Source organism: Rattus norvegicus, chromosome 2, assembly GCF_036323735.1.
Source record: "Rattus norvegicus strain BN/NHsdMcwi chromosome 2, GRCr8, whole genome shotgun sequence".
In the NCBI taxonomy this organism is placed as follows: Eukaryota; Metazoa; Chordata; class Mammalia; order Rodentia; family Muridae; genus Rattus; species Rattus norvegicus.
In genome coordinates, this window is record NC_086020.1 from 226,800,096 (window position 1) to 226,808,294 (window position 8,199).

Sequence of the window (8,199 nt, forward strand, 5' to 3'; positions counted from 1 at the left end):
GTGGGTTCATATGCAAATGCTGAAATTCTCCAGGGTTTGTTGGCAACAACAAAAGATTAAATATGTATCCATGTGTATCCATGTAGTGATAAACACATATAGTGATACTATATATCACTCTATATAGATATACAGTAAACACACACACACACACACACACACACACACACACACACACACACGCATGCACACATGCACCCACGCACATTTTTCTCTACGTGGATGTATGTCTATCAGTGTTGTGAAGAGAGGCAAGCTCCAGAACAAGAATTGAGGGTAACCAAGAAGAATGTCCTAAGGCTTCCTGAATACAGTGACATCATCAGGATGGAGGCTGGCATCTTGGTCCTTTCTAGTCCAGCTGGTATATTTCACTGAATCAACGGAGTCTGTCAAAAACAAGTGGTCAGGTGCATAGTTTCAAGCTCAATTTCCTGAAGTGCTACAACTGAGGGAAGAGTGGAGCTGACTTGTGGGAGGCAAGGTCACCACAAGGTGAAAGTGAAGCACAGTAGGCCTCCCAGGGTTTTCCATCTGGTTCCCTGGGGCAGGCACAGACACGAGTGACAAGCACACTCTTCTAGAGGCCATATTTTACTAAGATGTTTGCTTGATGGATTTGAATGTGTTAGCCATCTTTTTGTTAGCATTGGTTCCCTTTTTGGAGAGACTAGCTCTGAAGTTACAGTTTCAATGAAATTTAGAGAAGTTCTAACTCTGCAAAAAAAAATTTTTTTACACACACACACCACACACACAACCATTTTACCTGTATAAGTGCAACTTAATCATTTTGATTACTTTATTACCTTGCTTGGCTAGTGTCTCTAAAACTTTAAAATTAAAAAGATGCTTTTCCATTTCATAAAATCCCCCTTTTGAATGAAAGGCTTCCTCTTTTTCTTTTTGCTTTCAGAGAGAACAGTAGGTAATTGTTAATAATTTATAATTCTAATAAACCATAAAAGTACTTTATATAAAATATGGTACTCGGGGAACAAAAGCTGTGTTTGGGACTCCTCTCTTACCAGAAGGACAACATGTTTCTCAATGCCTGTAGGATAAGGCTGTCTTTCAAGTGGGTGAAATCAATTCAATGTGATTTAGTTGTTTATTGGGTATCATTTAAGAACCAACAAACTCAATAAAAGAGTTGGAGATTTCTTGTCAGTATGGATTAACTGTTGTTTGCTTTTAGCTAGAACTATAGGTCCTACTCGTTCAAACAGCCTTTTATTCTTTTAAAAACAATTTTAGGTTCTCCTATAGACTATGCCCTGTAGAATATTTATATCTTTCTTGCATGTTCAGGGTTGTTTTTACAGTTAAGGAAGGATTGTAGACACTTTAAAATCTGTGAGGACTAGGGATCAGACTAAAAGCTGGTTAGGAAGTTTGGGGCCCAAGAGTTTACTTCGTAAACCACCAGAAGGTAATTTGTACTAGAAAATTAAAACATATATATATATATGTATATATATATATATATCTCATTATTCCAGTTTTTAAAACAAACAACAAATTAAAGCCTCTCAAACGCGCATTAGTGATAATTAAATCTGTGTTAGTTACTATGTAAAGTGTAATGGCTTCATAATATTAGATTTTAAAAAAATTAATATATAGTACTAAGTATTAATACCGCAACAAATGTCTTCTCTATATTCTCTCTTCTTGACTTCACAATCTTTACCGAGTCCTATCTTACATCAGGCTTTGAAGTAGTCTTATCTTTTCTAAACTATTTGTTGATCTTCCGATCTCGTTTGAAAGGATTAACTGGTGTCCAGGAATATCCTCTCAGACAATACAGAAGCTAAAAGGGGAAAGCAATTCCATAGGGGGCAAAAGAATGCCCTTCCTTCCTTCTCTCCCTCGTCCTTCCCTCCCTCTTGTCTTCTCTATCTCTCCATCTCTCCCCTCCCTTCTTTCTTCGGAACAAGACAATGCATACTCATTAAGGCAACGATAAGAACTATCAACTCTACCAGATCTGACTTCCAAGAGGATGCCCTTCTCCCAAGCGTTCCCCTGAGGCTGAGTGTCTGCACTTAGCGAAAAGCCTCACATCTCCCTGCCTCAGCTGAAGGCATCTGCTGGGAGAGGTAGGTTCCTACTCCTGTACCTGCTCACCTCTAACAGGACAAGCAGTTTCAGTACAGATGGGAGGTGCAAAAGCACAAATCACAACCACAGATGCAGAAAAAGGTGCTCCGGTTGTCAAGCGGCCTTCGTGGGACAGAAATGCAGGCATGAGAGAGTCTTCAAGCACTAAAATTCTATCCGACCTTCTCCTGGGCCTTTTCTTCTAACACAACCATGCTACCTTATATAATTCATGTTGTAAGCAGAAAGCTGGTACACCATCCAAACAAAACAACTTCCTTCCAGAGGACAAATCCATGAGAACTTTTGCACAGATAGCCATTCATACACATCCAGTCTCCTGAATGGGGATTTCTACTCACTCTGCCACACAAGAAGAGCAGGACACAGGATTTGCTCTTCTGATTCAACTAGCATGTTCCAGATACACTCCTAACACAGTACAGAACACAACATCTAGATGAAGATCACTAGCAGGACACTCCTCTAGGTGAAGGGGAGAAAGGGTATTTTGAATTCATTCCCCAAGAATCCTGATGGCAAGGCTACAGGTATATGGAAGTAGAACACTCACAAGGTCCTGGGTTTGATCCCCGACTTGGCTATGTCATGAATCCACACAGCAACTCAGGACCAACTATTTGGGCCTGCTATTTGAAGATGCCAGCTATTATTTTCTTTGCCCATGCTCAAATTAATTAAGGGTTATAAATGGTCACTTCTCCCTAGAAGCCAGAACTTTCCCTCTTCGGAGCAGGGGAATACCTCATAAATAAATTAGGTAAAACCATGGCTTGCCGATTGAATGATAATCCACAGTCCGTGTGGTTGCCAAGTCTTTATCTAGACCTCTCTACCGCAATGAGCAATCCCTGAACGTCAGCAAAGCGGCTTACTTCATCGGTTATCTGGAAGTCTGCAAGTAGTGAAAACAGCCCACAGAAATACTAGCTTCTCCACTCAGCCTCAGTTCACCCGAAGGACCATGAAAAGGAACAGCACCATTAAATCCGACGCCGTTCGTTTCCAATCACTCCAGCTTTAACCCACTGCATATCAGTCAGCCTGGCTGTGCTAGTTTTAAGGGCAGAAGTAAAAAAGGAAGTAGAAAGATCAAAGCAGTGCTTACAAAGGGGAAGCAGGGCTGTTTTCTGTATGTATACTCCAGTATTTACTAACTGGCTTTCAAACACAGGCACATTCACAACCTACACAGTTCAGGTAATTGCCCTATGTAGAATGCAAGATGCTACTTAGTTTCTGAACGGAGATAAGAGGTGACAGAGATAATCAGGTTGCCACCAACCTTTAACAGGATTAAACAACTTTCTTTAAAAGTCTTCTGGTTTTGAAGTGGTTAGTGTTTCCCGGCAAGTATAGTATTTTAGTGCCAGCATTCAGCGTACAGAGAAGCCTTCTTTTGTGTTCAAGTTTATTCAGTAGCTTAAGCCAAGGAGACATTTTCTCTAAGCTAGCAAGAGACTCCCAGATGTACCAGCATGGACCAGAGTTGCCGAGTTCACGTTCCCATCAATACGCGTGCTCTTTTAGTCATCCAGTTGGGGCGATAAATGTTAAATGCAACAGGAAGCAAACCCTTTTAATTCCAGGCTTCTCAAGTTCTTATGCAAAGCAAAGGACTTCGCTGTAAATAATTTACATAATTTTTCGTGCATCAAACAGTAAGAGACACCATCTCTAGAAAGCACAATATTAAAATCAAGGGGAAAAAAAAAACCCACTTCAGTAAGGACCTTACTTTAATCAAGTTTCCCTTTTCAAGGTCTGACGAGCGTTAATGCATTTTTTTTTGCCACCCAAGAACACTCCGCTGAAGATTCCTTTAGAAAGCCATCTCCATCTTTAGGACTAACCACCACTCTGAGACCCAGCATTTGATGCCACGGCTATGAAATGTTACTCAACACCACGAGCAGTTCTCAGTTATGAGCCCTAAAACAACCAAAAATTTTAGTTAAACATGGCTACTTAGAGAGCTGCAGTGCCGACCTTTACTTTGCAAAGTCCATAAAAATGGGTTAAATTTAGACGATGAAATCTTCCATCATTAGTTCCATTTAAGCTTTAGAATTAGACCAATAAACAGAGAGCCAAGATCAGTGTCCGGCTCAGAAGACCGAAGGAAGCTTACACGTAGGAGAGGCGTCATTCGTATCTTTTTCTGTTTCAGAGGTCAGGCACAATAACATGGTGCCATTATCCTAGAGTAATCAAAAGTCTAAAAGGTGCTATTCGTAGGTAATTCCTGTCTCAGATGCCAGGCCTGGAGAATCGGGGTGAGGCCCTCCTTATATTTTGAAAAATCAATGTTGAGATTTGGCAGCTGAATGTATCATGTGTGTGCATCGGGGGTGGCGGTGTCTATCACAGATTGGTAAGCGGCCCCCAGGCTCTCCTGCGGGATTCTTAGGAGCTGGGAAGGGCTTTGCCTGCCCGGAGGACTGACAGGCACTTCTGCTTTCATTTCACCGACCGCCCTTTGGCGAAATCTGGCTGTGCACTGCACCAAACACCTTTCTATCTGTCCTTTACCGTGGAGGACCTCAGCCTGGCCGCCACCACCCCACCCCACACCCGCGGCAGGGGCTCGGGTACATCTTTCTAAAACTTTGCAAGAGTTCCCCTCCGGTTCCCGTTCCCGCCCGCGGAGACGCGGAGGGCCCCGCCAGCCGGCCCGCAAGGCCTCGGGCCGCCCAGTGCGGATGTGCTCTGTCCCCGCAGCCGGGGCCGCGCGCCCCGCGACTCCTGCCCCGGGTTCCCCCGCGGTTCCCCCCGTGAGTCCCAAGCCGGTGGGACCCGCTGCACCGGCGCTGCGGAGAGCTGGTCGCTCTGTTCCCCTACCCGCCCCGGGGCTTACCCTGGAGGTGAGGCGCGGCCTTTCCGCGCCTGCGGGCTCCCGCTGCGGGGCAGCGTGGACCGGCGGGAGCCCGAGTAAGGTCCTGGCGCCGGCCGGCGGCTCAGCGGCGCGCCATGGCTGCGGCGCGGGCGGAGAAGCGCGGGGCGGGCCGGGCGCGGCGGGGCCCTGAGCTCCGGCCTGCGCTGCTGGAGCCGGCCCGCGAGCAGGCCGAGGGCGGCGGCGGCGGCGGCGGCAGGCCGGGGGCGCGCAGGGCACGGGAAGCCGTCAGCGCGCAGCCGGGCTGCTCGGGTGGCGAAACCTCCTCTTCCTGCCCGGCTCGCCTCGGTACTTCTCTCTCGTCCTCTCTCGCTCACTCTCTCACTTCCTGGCTGGAAATTCCCACTGACGTCGAGAGAGCAGACAGACGGACGGACCCACGCGCGCGCGCACAGCGGGGGCGGGAGGTGGGGTCGCCGCCGGGGGTGGGGGAAGCCCGCGCGCCCGGATCGGGCGCCCCGAACCCCAAGCCCCGCGGCGACCGCGACGCCCCCGGGAGGCGCCCGCAGCCCAAGGGCAGGCCTGGACAGCTGGAGGCCACGGGAGACCAGCCTGGTCCCCACGCGCTGGACACAAAAGTCAATCTCATCTGCATGTTCCCTCCTCTGGGGGGTCTTGGATACACTCAGATCTCTTCACAGAGCGAACCGGAACTTCGAGATCGTAGTTGAGGTCTCTCCAGAGAATCATGAACTTATATAGGGTCTGGATGAAGTCTTTCAATCCTCTCAATTATTCCAGCCACAGCGAATTGTCCGGCCTGTGAGATCATCGCTGTGGATGGAATTATAGTGACAGTGGGACCCGCGGTGTTGGTTCACAGCTCATAAATCCTTATCCGGCTCAAGGGAGGTTATTTTTTCTGGAGAGGCCTCCCACTGATGACCATTTGCTAGTATTTGAGCTTATTCTTTGGGCATAGTGACTCCATGGGCCAGGGATGACACCCTGGGGCGAGGTAGCTCCCAAGTGAGCTGTGACCTGAAACATATTTTAGAGTCCAGGGTCTCACTACTGAGTTCAAGTGGAAATACAACTTTGAAACGCCAGGGATCAATCAAGTAGTCAGCACGGTTTTATTTTGCTACTTAACCCTCTGCGTTCCCACCCACGAGGTTATAAAAACCTTTCCAGGAACACAGATTCCCCCCTCCGACGCCCCCCCACTCCCACCTACACACACTGGATATTTGAGCGTCTTTAAGTGACCTTAAAGTGCCCTATCATCAACCTTAAAGCTGTTTCATTTAGATTCCTGAGGTCCTTTTGCCATCTAGAGTTCAGAGGCTTCCTATAAATGGAAGACAAGGATGGAAACACTTTGTTATTATTTATGGGACAATAGAAATTGTGCCCTAGGGGCCTTGGAAATCAGTCAACAGAGTGGTTATTGGGACCTTTAGCCTTTCTGTATGTAAAAGTCGTTGCAGATGGGGGCGCCTGTAACCTCAGCAGTGAGAGGGACAGTTGGATCTGGAACTCATTGGCTAGCCAACAAAGCCAACCTCTGAGCTCCAGGTTCAGTGACTAAAGTGACAGACACAGACCTTCTGCCCCCCACCCCCACACCACAAACAGTGTGGGAGGGAGGTGGGGGGGAGGGAGAAGGAGAGGAAAAGAGAAAACTGTGTCCTTGCTATGATTTAAGCACACTGTTATATAGAATGTATATAAAATGATTTTTCCCCCTGCTGACATGAATACAAAACCGGCAAGCTCTAGAGGAACAACGACGTGTAAGTTGTTTGTCTTTCCTCTGTGGACTAGGTGGGGACGGGAAAACTCTGCAGTCTGCCAGGTGTGGCAGTCCCATTGTCAAAGGCATATAATAAAATTGTTACAAAGGTAGAGGCAGTGGGATATACTATGAGAACGCAAGTTGAAGGCTGTTCATCGGGAGAAGTATCCAGTTAAACTTGAAGCTCAAAATGATCCCATGGAGTAAACTGAAAGCAGAAGCTGGTGTGGGAGGCAGGTAGAGGAGGCTCCTATCTGTGGCAGCGGAACCCACAGTGTCAGGCTAGAGTCCTTGAGGCTAGAGGTCTGGCATGAAGGTGTGGCTGTCAAGGCCACGCTCCCCAGAAATCCTTTGCCCGGTCCCTGCTTCTGGTGGCCGTGGAAATGCCTGGCCTCTTAGGCTTGACTGCAGCATTAAAGTCTGTACTTCATTATTATGTCAACCCCTTCTATGTGCTTCCTCTAATCTGGGTCCAAAGACGCTTGCCTTTCTTTTATTTAAAATATTTATTTTAAATTCTCTCTCTTCCTCCTCCCCTCTGTGTGTGTGTGTGTGTGTGTGTGTGTGTGTGTGTGTGTGTGTGTGTAGGTATGTGTCTGTGTGTTGCAGGTGTCTGAGTATTGCAGGTGCCTGTTATAGCACAGGTGTCTGTGTGGCACAGTTGTTTGTGTGGGTGCAGGTGTCTGTGTGAGTGTCTGTGTGGGTGTCTGGGTGTGAGTGTTTGTTTGGGTGTAGGTGTCTGTGTAGTGCAGGTGTCCGTGTGGCCCAGGTGTCTGTGTAGGTGCAGGTGTCTGTGTGATGTAGGTGTCCATATGGCACATGTATCTGTGTGGCACAGGTATCTGTGTGGGTGTAGGTGTCTGTGTGGTGCAGGTATCTGTGTGGGTGCAGGTGTCTGTGTGTCTGTGTGGGTGTCTGGGTGTAGGTGTCTGTGTAGTGAAAGTGTCTGTGGTGCAGGTGTTTGTGTGGTACAGGTGTCTTTGTGGTGCAGGTGTGTGTTTGGGTGCAGATGTCTGTGTAGTACAGGTGTTTGTGTGGTACAGGTGTCTGTGGGTGCAGGTGTCTGTGTAGTACAGGTGTCTGCATGGCACAGGTGTCTGTGTGGTGCAGGTATGTGTTTGGGTGCAGGTGTCTATGTGACACAGGTGTCTGTATAGTGCAGGTGTGTGTTTGGGTGCAAGGTGTCTGTGTGGTGCAGGTGTCTGTGTGGTACAGGTGTCTGTGTGGCACAGGTGTCTGTGTGGTGTAGGTGTCTGTGTTATCCAGACAAACTATCAATTCACCTGGAGCTAGATTGCAGGTGGTTGTGAGACACCCAACATGGGTGCTGGTAACCCAAAGTGAGTCGTCAGGCAAGAGTACTAGGTCTTCTTACCTTCTGAGCCTTCCCAGTCGTTTCTCCTTTCTCTTGTTAAGAAACAAGCCATCATGATAACCTCCT

General features: G+C 47.6%; 1 protein-coding gene across 6 annotated transcripts in view; it reads right to left on the reverse strand.

Moving 5' to 3' along the window:
* Positions 1–5,802, reverse strand: part of Nfkb1 (nuclear factor kappa B subunit 1) — a 116,153-nt gene extending 110,351 nt beyond the window's left edge. For 4 of the 6 annotated variants that reach the window (XM_063282630.1, XM_063282629.1, XM_006233360.5 and 1 more), the window contains exon 1: positions 4,985–5,802. The gene's annotated coding sequence lies outside the window, so the exon portion shown is untranslated. The remainder of the gene's footprint in view (positions 1–4,984) is intronic. The other 2 variants (NM_001276711.2, NM_001415012.1) reach the window with 1 other exon arrangement.
* Positions 5,803–8,199: the final 2,397 nt, after the last annotated feature.